Raw genomic sequence first — 12,643 nt, forward strand, 5'->3', positions numbered from 1 at the left:
TACCTGTTAATTCAAACTGCTGTGTCCGCCGACAGATACGGTATACAGCTAAATCCACAGAGGGCGCTACACGCGAAGCCAGTCTCAAGCGTGGCGCCATATACGCTGAAGCGCCAAAGAAAATGGTATATGCATGCGTATTCAAATACAGAGACATGTAAACAGGTAGAATACGGCGCTGCCGTCGGCGACGCCTATATAAGACAAGAAGTGTCTGGCGCAGTTGTTGGACCGGTTGCTGGTACTCCAATGACAAGTTATCAAGATTTAAGAGCGTTTGAACGTAGTGTCGTAGTCAGCGCACGAGCGATGGGACACAGCATCCCCGCGACCGCGAAGAATTGGGGATTTTCTCGTATGGCCATTTCACGAGTGTACCGTGAAGATCAGGAATCCGGTAAAACATAAAATCTCCGATATCGCTGCGGCCCGAAAAACGTCCTTCAAGAACGGGACCAATGACGACTGAAGGGAATCGTTCGACGCGACTTAAGTGGAGCCCTTCGGTAAATTGCTGCAGATTTCAATGCTGGGCCATCAACAAGTGTCAGTGTGCGAACCATTCGTTGAAACATCTTCGATATCAGCTTTCGGAGCCGAAGGCCGACTCGTGTACCCTTGATGACTGCACGACCTAAAGCTTTACGTCTCGCCTGGGCCCGTCAACACCGACATTGGACTGTTCATGGCTGGAAACATGTTGCCTGGTCGGGCGAGTCTCATTTCAAATTGTATTGTGGGGATGGAAATGTACGAGTGAGGAGACAACCTCATGAATCCATGGACCCTGCATGTCAGCAGGGGACTGTTGAAGCTGGTGAAGGCTCTATAATGGTGCGGGGCGTGTGCAGTTGGAGTGATATGGGATCCCTTATGCGTCTAGATACGACTCTGATAGGTGACATGTACGTAAGCATCTTGTCTGATCACCTGAATCCATTCATGTCCATTGTGCATTCCCACGGATTTGGGCAATTGCGGCAAGACAATGCGACACCCCACACGCCCAGCATTGCTACAGAGGGGCTCTTCTGAGTTTAAACACTTCCGATGGCTACCAAACTCTCCTGACACGAACATTATTGAGCATTCTGGGATGCCTTGTAACGTGCTGTTCAGAAGAGATCTCCCCCCTCGTACTCTTACGAATTTATGGACAGCCCTGCAGGATTCATGGTGTCAGTTCCCTCCAGCACTACTTCTGTCATTAGTCCAGTCCATTCCACGTCGTATTGCGGCGCTTCTGCGTGCTCACGGAGGCACTATACGATATTAGGCAGGCGTACCAGTTTCTTTGGCTCTTTACACGACGCACCTAAAAGGTACAATATTGTGCTTCCGCCATAAATCATACAAATAGTCCGATCCGTCCGCCATAGGTGGACTCTGACGCCACAGACGGCGTTGACCACAGGAAATAATCCGGTTTTCTGCCTGACGCCAGGCAAATAGTTTGCAAATGGATATTGACCCACCGACCGCGGATTTCAGCGGACGCACAGATTCACTCGGCCAGTCACCGGCAGTTACCAGTCGCTATGAATTGTCGCATTTTCCAGCAGCTATCCAGCAGCCATCGGACAGATGTCACATTGCTACTGTCATCGCACACCGTCGAAGTGTAAGTATGGAGTATCATAGCATGTATCATTACGAGAACTAGAAGTTACGTTCTGTCACCAACAGGAGAGCCAGACTGGAACCACTAATAGATTAATTTGTCATGGTTCATTCATTTAGGTTTAGACCAGTGTTCTGATCTTTCGCATCAATGCCACGCCTCCACCTCATATCACACTAAAGCTGAGTATTTATATATACAGGATGATTCAAAGTCTTTGCATCAAATGTCTGGGGGGTGATAGATCACATCATACGGAACAACTTTTGTTATGGACAAGCTGTTCACTGCCACTTCTTGGCGACGTTAGGCGTCCTTTTGCATTATTTAAGCACCTGAGAGGCAGCAGGGCGTAGGCTTTCTGCTCAGTTCATATGCAATGCGTGTGGCCTATAATCCGGTCATCTGCTTCGTAGGGAAGGGCCTGGACCGAGCAAAATTAACGTTTCTGATTCGGTCCAAGAATATCTTTTTCCACTTAAGATATATTGTTCTTACGGTTTTCTTGTTGAAAATTTCTTTATCAGTTTACATGGGTGGCTAATATTCAGCATGTTATGTTAACCGGGGACCTAGAAACGACGGAGAGGCTCCGTCCCCGCCGCAGCCGCAGTGGTCCACAACCCCAAGACTACCGCAGTCCACTTCACCCCTCCTCCGCCCACAACGAACCCAAGGTTATTGTGCGGTTCGGACCCCGGTGGACTCCCCCGGGGAACGTCTCACACCAGACGTGTGTAACCCCTATGTTTGCGTGGTAGAGTAATGGTGGTGTACGTCCGCAGCTCGTGGTCGTGCGGTAGCGTTCTCGCTTCCCACGCCCGGGTTCCCGGGTTCTATTCCCGGCGGGGTCAGGGATTTTCTCTGCCTCGTGATGACTGGGTGATGTGTGACGTCCTTAGGTTATTAGGTTTAAGTAGTTCTAAGTTCTAGGGGACTGATGACCATAGATGTTAAGTCCCATAGTGCTCAGAGCCATTTGGTGGTGTACGTGTACGTGGAGAACTTGTTTGCGCAGCAATCGCCGACCTAGTGTAGCTGAGGCGGAATAAGGGGAACCAGCCCGCATTTGCCGAGGCAGATGGAAAACCGCCTAAGAACCATCCACAGACTGGCCGGCTCACCGGACCTCGACACAAATCCGCCGGGCGGAATCGTGCCGGGGACCGGCGCTCCTTCCCGCCCGGAATGCCGTGCGTTAGACCGCACGGCCAACCGGGCGGGCAATATTCAGCATACGTGGTTAGTAGACCTTGCTAGTTCTGCGAAATATTGTCATCTCTGGGTCATTGAATACTAAAGGAAGCCAGGCGTCGCCGGCAGATGTCAGCGAACAGTTTTGTCTGTACCAAACATTTGCTCCTTGTGACGTAACCTGTCACACCTAAACATTTGATGCAAAGACTTTGAAACACCCTGAATAAGACTCTAATAAATGATTAGTAAGTGTTACTCACTGAGTCGCCAACTTTACTTTCGTTGTATTCTGATTTGTCCTGAAACTAGACAGTTGCAGCGTACAAGCCGCTTCAATGCAGCGACTCCTTTCCTGTGATCGGGTGTTCACTTCTTGCTAACTTCAAGTTGGGTGCCAAACTTATTTGGTAAATACAACACAAATAATTTCATGTTGTTGATGTAGATTATTAGATCATCCTCATCATCATCTTCATTTGACGTTCAGTACTGAAAATAGGCCTCCCATACACTTAGCCATGCACTACAGTTGTCAGCTACACACACCCATATTGTCTCTGCAAGTTTTCCGAAGTCATCTACCCACCTTCCATTACGTTGCCGTACCTACGTTTTCTTAACTCTTGAAATCCAGCAGAGATCTTCGGTGGCTCACCTACTGTCCATTCGCCTGGCCCTATCGCTCACCTATGTCCATTTTAATGTCATTACAGTCAAAAATTTATCTTCCACTCCAGTCCTTTCCCTTATTAATTTGTCTTAACGTGTCTCTCCTAATTATCCTCATCGACCTCACTCCAGCGCTACTTGAGCAGCCCTCCGTATTTCAGTGTTTCGCACCAAAATTCCATATCTTACTGCTGTAAGTTAGAGCTCGTAGTACAAACTGACAGTAACCTTTCCTTGTCAGGCGCACCAGACGCTTTGATTTGAAAACTTCGTTGTTCTACCACATCCATGGTAGGCCATTGTTACTTCTTTTTTAAGGGCCTTTCGCTTCTAGCCATAGCAGTCAGTGCATGTCGTCAGAAATAAATTCTGTAAGCTACAATTTTCCTAATTTGCCAAAATATTCTAATGCCATTTTCGAGTTCTCTGAAAAAGAGAAGTCGACGAAAAGAGATGTTTGCTAAAACAGAACCGCGAACATTTTAGTGAAAGGTTGTTGATGAGTGTTCAATTGTTGGTTGTCAGTCTTCGGTCAGAAAACTGGTTTGATGCAGTTCTCTGCGCTAACGTATTCTGTGCAAGCCTTTTCATGTCTGCATAACTACCGCAACCGTCCACCTGAATCTCCTTACTCTATTCGTATCGGCCTCCCTGTACAATTTTTACCTCCCACATCTCCTACATTACAGATTGACGATTCCTTCATGCCTCAAGATGTATCATATCATCCGATCCCTTCTTTTACTCAAGTTGTGCCATAGATATCTTTTTGCTCTAGTTCTGTTCAGCATCTCCCCATTAGTTATTCGATCTAATTATTTAACCTTCAAAATTCTTCTATAGCACTACATTTCGAAAGCTTCTATTCTCTTCTCGTTTCAGCTGCTTATTGTCCATGTTTCACTTCCGTACTGGGCTACACTCGAGACTACCTTCAGAAAAGACTTCATAACACTTAAATTTATAGTGGGTGTTAACAACTTTCTCTTTTTCAGAACTGCTTCTCTTGCTATTGCCTTTCTGCATTTTATATCTTCTCTACTTTGACAATAGTAAGTTGCTCGGCTACTCAAATAGCAAAGCTTATTGACTGCTTTCAATTCTCATTCGCTAATCTAATTCCTCCAGCATCGCCTGATGCAATCGCAAATTTCCCCTTGGTTTCTTTTACATTTTGCTCGACGAAATGAAATGGTCGTACGACATTTTTCCGGAATCCATACTAATCTTCCTCGAGGTCGGCTTTTACCAGTTTTTTTCCCATTCTTCGGTAAATAATCTTTTTCAGTATCTTGCAACTACGACTTATTCAGCTGATTGTTCGCTGGTATTCAAATCTATCAGCACATGCCTTCTTTGGAATTGGAATTATTACATTCTTTCTTAAATCTAGGAGAATTTTGCCTGTCTCATACATCTTGCACAGCAGGTGGAATCGTTTTGTCATTGCCGGCCCTCCCAAAGATCTCAGCAAGTTTGAAGGAATGTAGTGTACAAGCGAACCTTATTTCCCTTTATGTCATTCAGTCCTCTATCAAAATATTTTCGCAGTATTATAGTCGTTTACTTCCTCCTCCCGCTCCATAATACTGACTTCAGGAGTACTTCTATATATCCCTTTCGCCACAGCTCGCTAGTAAGACAGAAAATTTTCGTCCTAGGTAACCACGAAACCGAAAGTGAGGAAGTGCGTATTATAATTAACGGCATGAACGCATACAGTTGAAAGTACACGATACTAGAAGCAAAGAAGCCTACTAAACATGGCTTCTAAAATGCATACCTTAAAGCTATGAGCAATTGTTCATCTTCGCTGGTGTGAAACACATCTCTTCTGCTGAACAAGGACTCCCAGCTGCTAGGGTATGCACGTTTACTAGACCGTTTTTTCTTGTTTTGCTCCGTGCTGTCTTCTCCCAAAATACGTAAAGCAAAGAGCTTGCAGTAGAAGATATTTGTTTCACGTCATGGAAGATGAAGAAGCGCTCATAGTTCTTAAGGTACGCATTTTAGAGTCCACGTTTACTAAACTGTTTTGCTTTATTATCGTATACTTTCAACTGTATGGGTTTACTCCATTGATTATGATAAACCCTGTATGGCTTCCGATGTTCAACGGCTGGCAGTAAACCGAATACATGTAATTTAGGAACGGGGTGTAGCTATCGCTCGTACACCCATTGGGTCTAGGTTTACAAAAACCTTACAAAAACTTCTCTTGTCTGAATGTTAACCAAATTTTATTTATTTTTCGTCACGATTTTTAATGTAATGTTTAATAAGACACTGTAATTTGTTGTGGTGAGGACTCATATATGACGTCCTTCAGGGGTGAAAATATAAGAAAAGTTGTGAAAAAGTCTGCGTAAAATTATCATACTGAGTAACCATTTTTTGTGCTCCCTGCACCACTAGAAATGAAGTAATTCTTATCGGATGTAATACCACAACAGCATCACGTTTCGGGGAAACACTGGCAACAGTTCAGCCTCACGATGAGACGTGGTGGCCATTCATCTTAGAAACCAGAGTGAAACGGGGCTCTTAATCCAGTGCAGCTTTGGATCGCTGGTTTAGTCACTGGCAGTTCATTCATGTCTTTCTGCGAAATAGAACAGTCTCCACTTGTTTTAATTACCACGGTGTGCGTCATTGCTGAATCCGTAAAGATCTTCATATTTCTTTCCTGGAACTCACCAGATTCCTGACTCGTATTAAGATTGTTGCTGACGAGAATATCGTCCATTTTTTTGTGTGGCCGTCCCTTGCCTCGACTTATTCGTTTTAGAACTACTTTGTAATTTAGAAAGCATATCGTATCACGTAACATCTGATTCCTTTAGAGTACTGTGTAATTTTCTGCGTTAGGCTTCCTGGGAAATGCGCTAGGCGAATTGCACAAACTTTTCGAATTCCGTATTTTAGACAGCGACTGAACACGTACCTGTCAGTGAAGTTATCTTACAAAGCTTACGTGTACAGTACCTCAAAACGCACAACTATGACCATTGACATTACATGTCAATTTAAAAACCAGTTAAACGAAAGACAGTGCTAAGGAATCCGTGCAAGCTTGCTTTAATTAAACTACAAAAGTAAATCGTATGGCATTTGGTTGGATGCCTCGAAGAATTGTTTATTTTTAGTCTTGTGACTGAGAATATTATTAATCATGGACACGGAAACTTTTCTTTTTTGAAGTATTGTAGACGACTCCTATGTAATTTGGTTCCGTCAGAATCAGCTTATGGTGTAGAGCAATTACATCTACGTTATTGGGAAGAGAGAGGTTCAAGCCTGGTTCAATAATATCCAGACGACTGCCATTTCTAATGTCCCCGTCCAAGAAACAGATCATCATTCTTGATGTCTCATGCAATCATCCCTTTTTCCTCCCATTATCACCCAAATTCTATCAACTGAAGTTTCTTCTGGGTTCTGACTGGTTGCTTGTGTGCCGAGTACCATCACTCTACTACCACTAAAGACCCAGTCCATGCAGATGGCAATCTTGATTGGTCAACTATGATAAGTAAATACCCTCAGTGTAGCAGAGTAGCTTAAATCACTTAATAAAGGCAAGGCCTCCGGTCCTGATGGTATACAAGTTAGATTCCACTCAGAATATGCTGGTACAATAGCTCCATGTTTAGCAATCATATACAGCCGATCAGTCGTTGAAAGATCCGTACCTAAAGACTGAAAAGCTGCACAAGTTGCTCCAATACCCGAGAAAGACAACAAGAGTAATCCGCTGACTTACAGACCATTATTGTTAACTTCGATTTGCAGTAGGATTTTGGAACATATACTGTGTTCGAACATTGAGTGATTTCAGAGAGAACGATTTATAGACAAACAGCCAACACGGATTCAGAAAATATCGTTCTTGCGAAACACACGAAACACAACTAGCTCTTTATTCTTGCGAAATAATGAGTGCTGTTGGCAACGGATGTCAAACTGATTCTATATTTTTAGATTTCCAGAAGGCTTTTGACACCGTACCTCACAAGCGACTTCTAATTAAACTGCGTGCCTATGGGACCTTCGTCTCAGTTTTGCAACTAGATGCGTGATTTCCAGTCAGAGAGGTCACAAGTCGTATAAACTGACGGAAAGTCGTCGAGGGAAACAGAAGTAATGTCTGTCGTTCCTCAAGGAAGCGTTATAGGCCCTTTGCTATTCCCGATCTACGTAAACGATTTAGGAGACAATCTGAGTAGCACTCTTAGATTCTTTGCAGCCGATACTGTCATTTGCCGTCTTCTAAAGTCATCAGATAATCAAAACTAATTGGAAAATTTGAAGTCATCCACGAGAGTTCTATGCGGTTACGCGATAAATCACGCAATCTGAAGCCTGCAAACTCATCTAAATACCTAGGGATTATAATTACGAATAACTTAAATTAGAACGATCACATAGGTGATGTCGCGGGTAAAGCAAACCAAGATTTATCGACAGAACACTGAGAAAATGCAACAAGCCTACTAAAGAGACTGTTTGCACTACGCCTTGTACGTCCTCTTCTGGAGCATTGCTGTGCGGAGTGCGATCCGCATCAGACATGATCGATGGAGGACGTCGAAAAATTTCAAAGGCAGCAGCTCGTTTTTGTATTCTCGCGAAACAGGGAAGAGAGCGCCACGGATATGATACGTGAATTGCGGTGACAATCGTTAAAACAAAGGCGTTTCTCATTGCGGTAGGATCTTCTCGTGCCGTATCAATCACCAACTGTCTCCTCAGAGAGTGAAAATATTTTGTTGGCGCCGACCTACATAGAGAGGAACGATCATCATTAAAAAAATAAGGGAAATCAGAGCTCGTACAGAAGGATTTAAGTATTCGTTTTTCCCGCCAGCTGTCAGAGTCGTGGAACGCTAGAGAAATAGTTTGAAGGTTGTTCGACGAACCATTTGGTAGGCACTTAATTGTGAACTGTAATCATGTAGATGTAGATAATTCGACATGTTTGAGTGTCACTAAGAGGCATATTCTCAGCGTCTGTAAGGTAGGTGTGGTGGTTCTTCTTGAAACAGTCTGTTCATATAGTGTATGCGTGGAGTGCTTGGTAGCGAAGCAGGCTGATTAACTATATCTGGATGTCCACTTTTTCTGAGATGAGATGGTTGCGGGATTCGGCTGTTCGATACAAGATGTCAAATTAAAGACTTTTTAGCCGCCTAGTTTCCAAATTTATTTTATTTGGCTACCGGTTCGGCGATTTACTAAGCCATCTTCAGGCACCTGACCGACGTGTAGGAAGATTCCATCTCAGTTCTGATACCGAGGTGGAATCTTCCTACATGTTGGTCAGGGGCCTGAGGATGGCTTAGTAAATCGCCGAAACCGGTAGCCAACTAAAAATAAGTTTGGAAAATAGACAGCTAAAAGGTGTTTACATCCTATATCTGGATTAAATCCACCCGCCGGACTAAAAATCGTTGATCTGTCGGTAAGTCGGAGTCTGCACTATAAACGTTTCCCCACGCTCATCCAGGCAAACACTAGACGAGTTTCCCATCCACACTTCATAAAAACAGCACCCAAACAGTTAAGACACGAAAACTCACATAATTTACACTATTCACAGACGAATAGCGTTGTAGTGGCAAGATAATCGTCCTACCACAGAAGTGAAATTGGCAAGTACATGATAAATGAGTGTTCATCACATATGGATCTCTAGAAAAAAAGATAATGTCACAACGAAAAAGCGTGACGTGGTTTTTCAATGGTGCCAGTTAGAGCTCTGAAAATAGACATGTACCTCAAAGTCCCCATCACGGGATTTTTTTCTTTTTACCTGGAATACAGCTATCGCTGCCTTCTTCAGTGCAACGGTGATCAGCGTAGTTGGTACACACAGTGCGCAGTGGGGGCAGGTTGGGATTAACATAACTCGTCTCTCCACGTACGCTCTCGCTCTCTAGGGTCCCCTTTTGCAGCGCCCGCTACCTCGCTGACAGAATAAAGCTTTGAGCCCAATCGAGACTCGAACCTGGATCTTTCACTTTTAACAACCCTCTCTTATTTTAGCATTCTTAACACGCTTCATGATCAGATGAAAAGCTTCCGTCAGCCGCACTGTTACTCTACTCTTTGGAACTCCGCAAAGGTGTCCTTCCCGACATCCTTCTGATTAGGCATATGATTGCTAATTTAATAACCACTAAATGAAATTTGACACTGCAAGTTTCTATTAACTCGCACCACAGGCTGTTAAAAACGAGTGGAATAGTAACTGAATTACAATTATATTAACGTAATACAGTAGTTTCGTGCAACTTTGTACACTGTCATCAAGCTTCGGTTGAAAATGAGGCCATTTCCAGAGACGCGAAGAATCCCATGCATCCCTCTTTCCAAAGTGAAGAACCACTCAGATGTGTATGTTGATGACACTGTTACACAATGCCTGACTCCCTGCTATGACGAGGCAACCAACAGAAATGCAGTAAACGTGCAGTTCCACGAACGATATAGCGCACATTAATGTCCTGCGCTTCTTGTAGGGGTATGAAGTCATCTCTGGGATTGGCTCGTGGTCCATTTACAACATCTGGTCGATTACTGTAGGAATCTGAAGGGATTACGGTTCTACAAGATTGCAAGAATTCTTCTGGGTGACATTAATCTGGTCAGAACAGCTCTTAGACATTCTAGCCCGTAAGTCCAAAAAGTTTCGAGGCTAGGTTAATAACAAATAGAGATACGTTAGGAAGGTGATTTTAATGCTTCAGGTGTTGTACACAGTCTCTCTCTCTCTCTCTCTCTCTCTCTCTCTCTCTCTCTCTCTCTCTCTCTCTCTCTCTCTCTCTCCACCCCCCCCCCCCCCCAGTCTTTCCCCCAGTTGAGTACACGCTCATATAACCATATGACACTGTCAGTGAAGCCATTATTTGGTTTGGGATGTTGTTCAACTCACGTGTCGCATTGGCTTGTTCGTCGGGTATGTTGTCAAAGTGTTGACCCTCATATCAAATGGCTCTAAGCACTATGGTACTTAACATCTCAGGTCATCAGTTCCCTAGACTTAGAACTACTTAAACCTAACTAACCTAAGGACATCACACACATCCATGCCCGAGGCAAGATTCTAACCTGCGACCGTAGCAGCAGTGCGGTTCCGGACTGAAACGCCTAGAACCGCTGGGCCACAGCGGCCGGCTGTTGACCCTCCCTGAGAATTTCTGTACTTTTGTCATTTTGTGGTAAGTCCGCATTGACAGTACTAAGTCTCGTCACCTGCTATGATTTTTTCCAGCGAAGAATTGTCCGTGTTTTGCATTTCAGTCAAGTTGAGACAGGCGACCACGCCTCGTTGTCTTTGTTCGGGAGTCAAAGTGTGCGGAGCAAACTTTCCACACACTTCTCTCTTCTTCAAAAATATTCTGGAGAATGTCTTCAACACTTGATATAGAGATGTTGCCCAATTGCGATTGTGACACAACAGCGTTGACAAACTACGATCGCACCTCCGCTACTCAACACTGCCTTCTCACAACTGTCTGGTCGAAAGCTCACCTGTTGTTTACAGTTGTTAGTGCAAGCTCCCACCGTAGTTATGAGCTGACGTCGCTTGTACGGCGGAAATAAAATCGGTCTCGGAACTTTGTGGACGGACGGTGTATGATGAAACAACAATCACATATGGTGTACTTCCTGTCAATCCGTATTTAGGCATCTGTCGCCATATAACCAAGGCGCATGTAACCTTGCTGTCGCGCGCATCTCTAAACTAAGCATGTTATGATATGTTATGTTATCTCATGTTAACCGGTGACCTAGAAGAGACGGAGAGGCTCCGTCCCCGCCGCAGCCGCAGTGGTCCGCAACCTCACGACGACTACCCCAGTCCACTTCACCGCTCCGCCGACACACACCGAACCCAGGGTTATTGTGCGGTTCGGCCCCCGGTGGACCCCCCAGGGAACGTCTCACACCAGACAAGTGTAACTCCTATGTTTGCGTGATAGAGTAATGGTGGTGTACGCGTACGTGGAGAACTTGTTTGCGCAGCAATCGCCGACATAGTGTAGCTGAGACGGAATAAGGGGAACCAGCCCGCATTCGCCGAGGCAGATGGAAAACCGCCTAAAAACCATCCACAGACTAGCCAGCTCACCGGACCTCGACACAAAACCTGCTGGGCGGTTTCGTGCCGGGGACCGGCGCTCCTTCCCGCCCGGAAAGCCGAAACTAAGCATTCAAGACGACTGAGAGTCGTAAGCGTTTTATAGTATTATGTCAACTAGACTCTGCCCCAAATCCTTTTTCGGACTGGCTATTTGATCTGATTTTTGACAACGATCAACCAGCGGCATACCTTCGTGGCATGTGTCTACGCTTTTATCAGTGGATTTGTTCTTGTGTAATTGTCTAACGAGACAGTATGTTTATTTGCTTTTCCTGAAAGTACACATCTTTGTATTTTGTGCCTTTGTCAGTAACGTATTTCATTTAACTGTTTCTGATAGCGGTAAGGGCATTATTCGAATTACCACAGCTAACAGGGTTAGCTCTCCCTGTCGGAAGAGCCTTCCTAAGCATTGATATCGTCAGACGTTCGCAAGAGATTTTTCATTTGTAGAAACTGTTTCGTATTGCCATATCGTGAAGCCTTCTCCTCGTGAACAGAAATACTGCCCGTATGTCAGAAGAAATGGCTCTGAGCACTATGCGACTTAACTTCTGAGATAATCAGTCGCCTAGAACTTAGAACTAATTAAACCTAACTAACCTAAGGACATCACACACATCCATGCCCGAGGCAGGATTCGAACCTGCGACCGTAGCGGTCGCTCGGCTCCAGACTGTAGCGCCTAGAACCGCACGGCCACTCCGGCCGGCTATGTCAGAAGAAGCTACTCTTCGAATTACATTTATTGACGTTTAACTTGGATCCCCAAATCTAAGTTTCGCTGAACTGAATAACTACAGAAGCGTACGTCCGCCTCTGGTCGCCAGCGGCAGTCGAAGGCCGCTGGTTGCAGGGTCAGCTGTACGGCACACGTGCGCTGCTCCCCTGGACGCTGGTGTGCAGACACAGACGGCGTCGCGCAGAGCCCCGGCGGCCTTGACGACCACCATAAGCGGCGCGACAACCGACCGGCCGGCCAGCGTCAACGGCCCACGCAGGGCAGCTCT

Source organism: Schistocerca americana, chromosome 2 (genome assembly GCF_021461395.2).
Source record: "Schistocerca americana isolate TAMUIC-IGC-003095 chromosome 2, iqSchAmer2.1, whole genome shotgun sequence".
NCBI classification, from domain to species: Eukaryota; Metazoa; Arthropoda; class Insecta; order Orthoptera; family Acrididae; genus Schistocerca; species Schistocerca americana.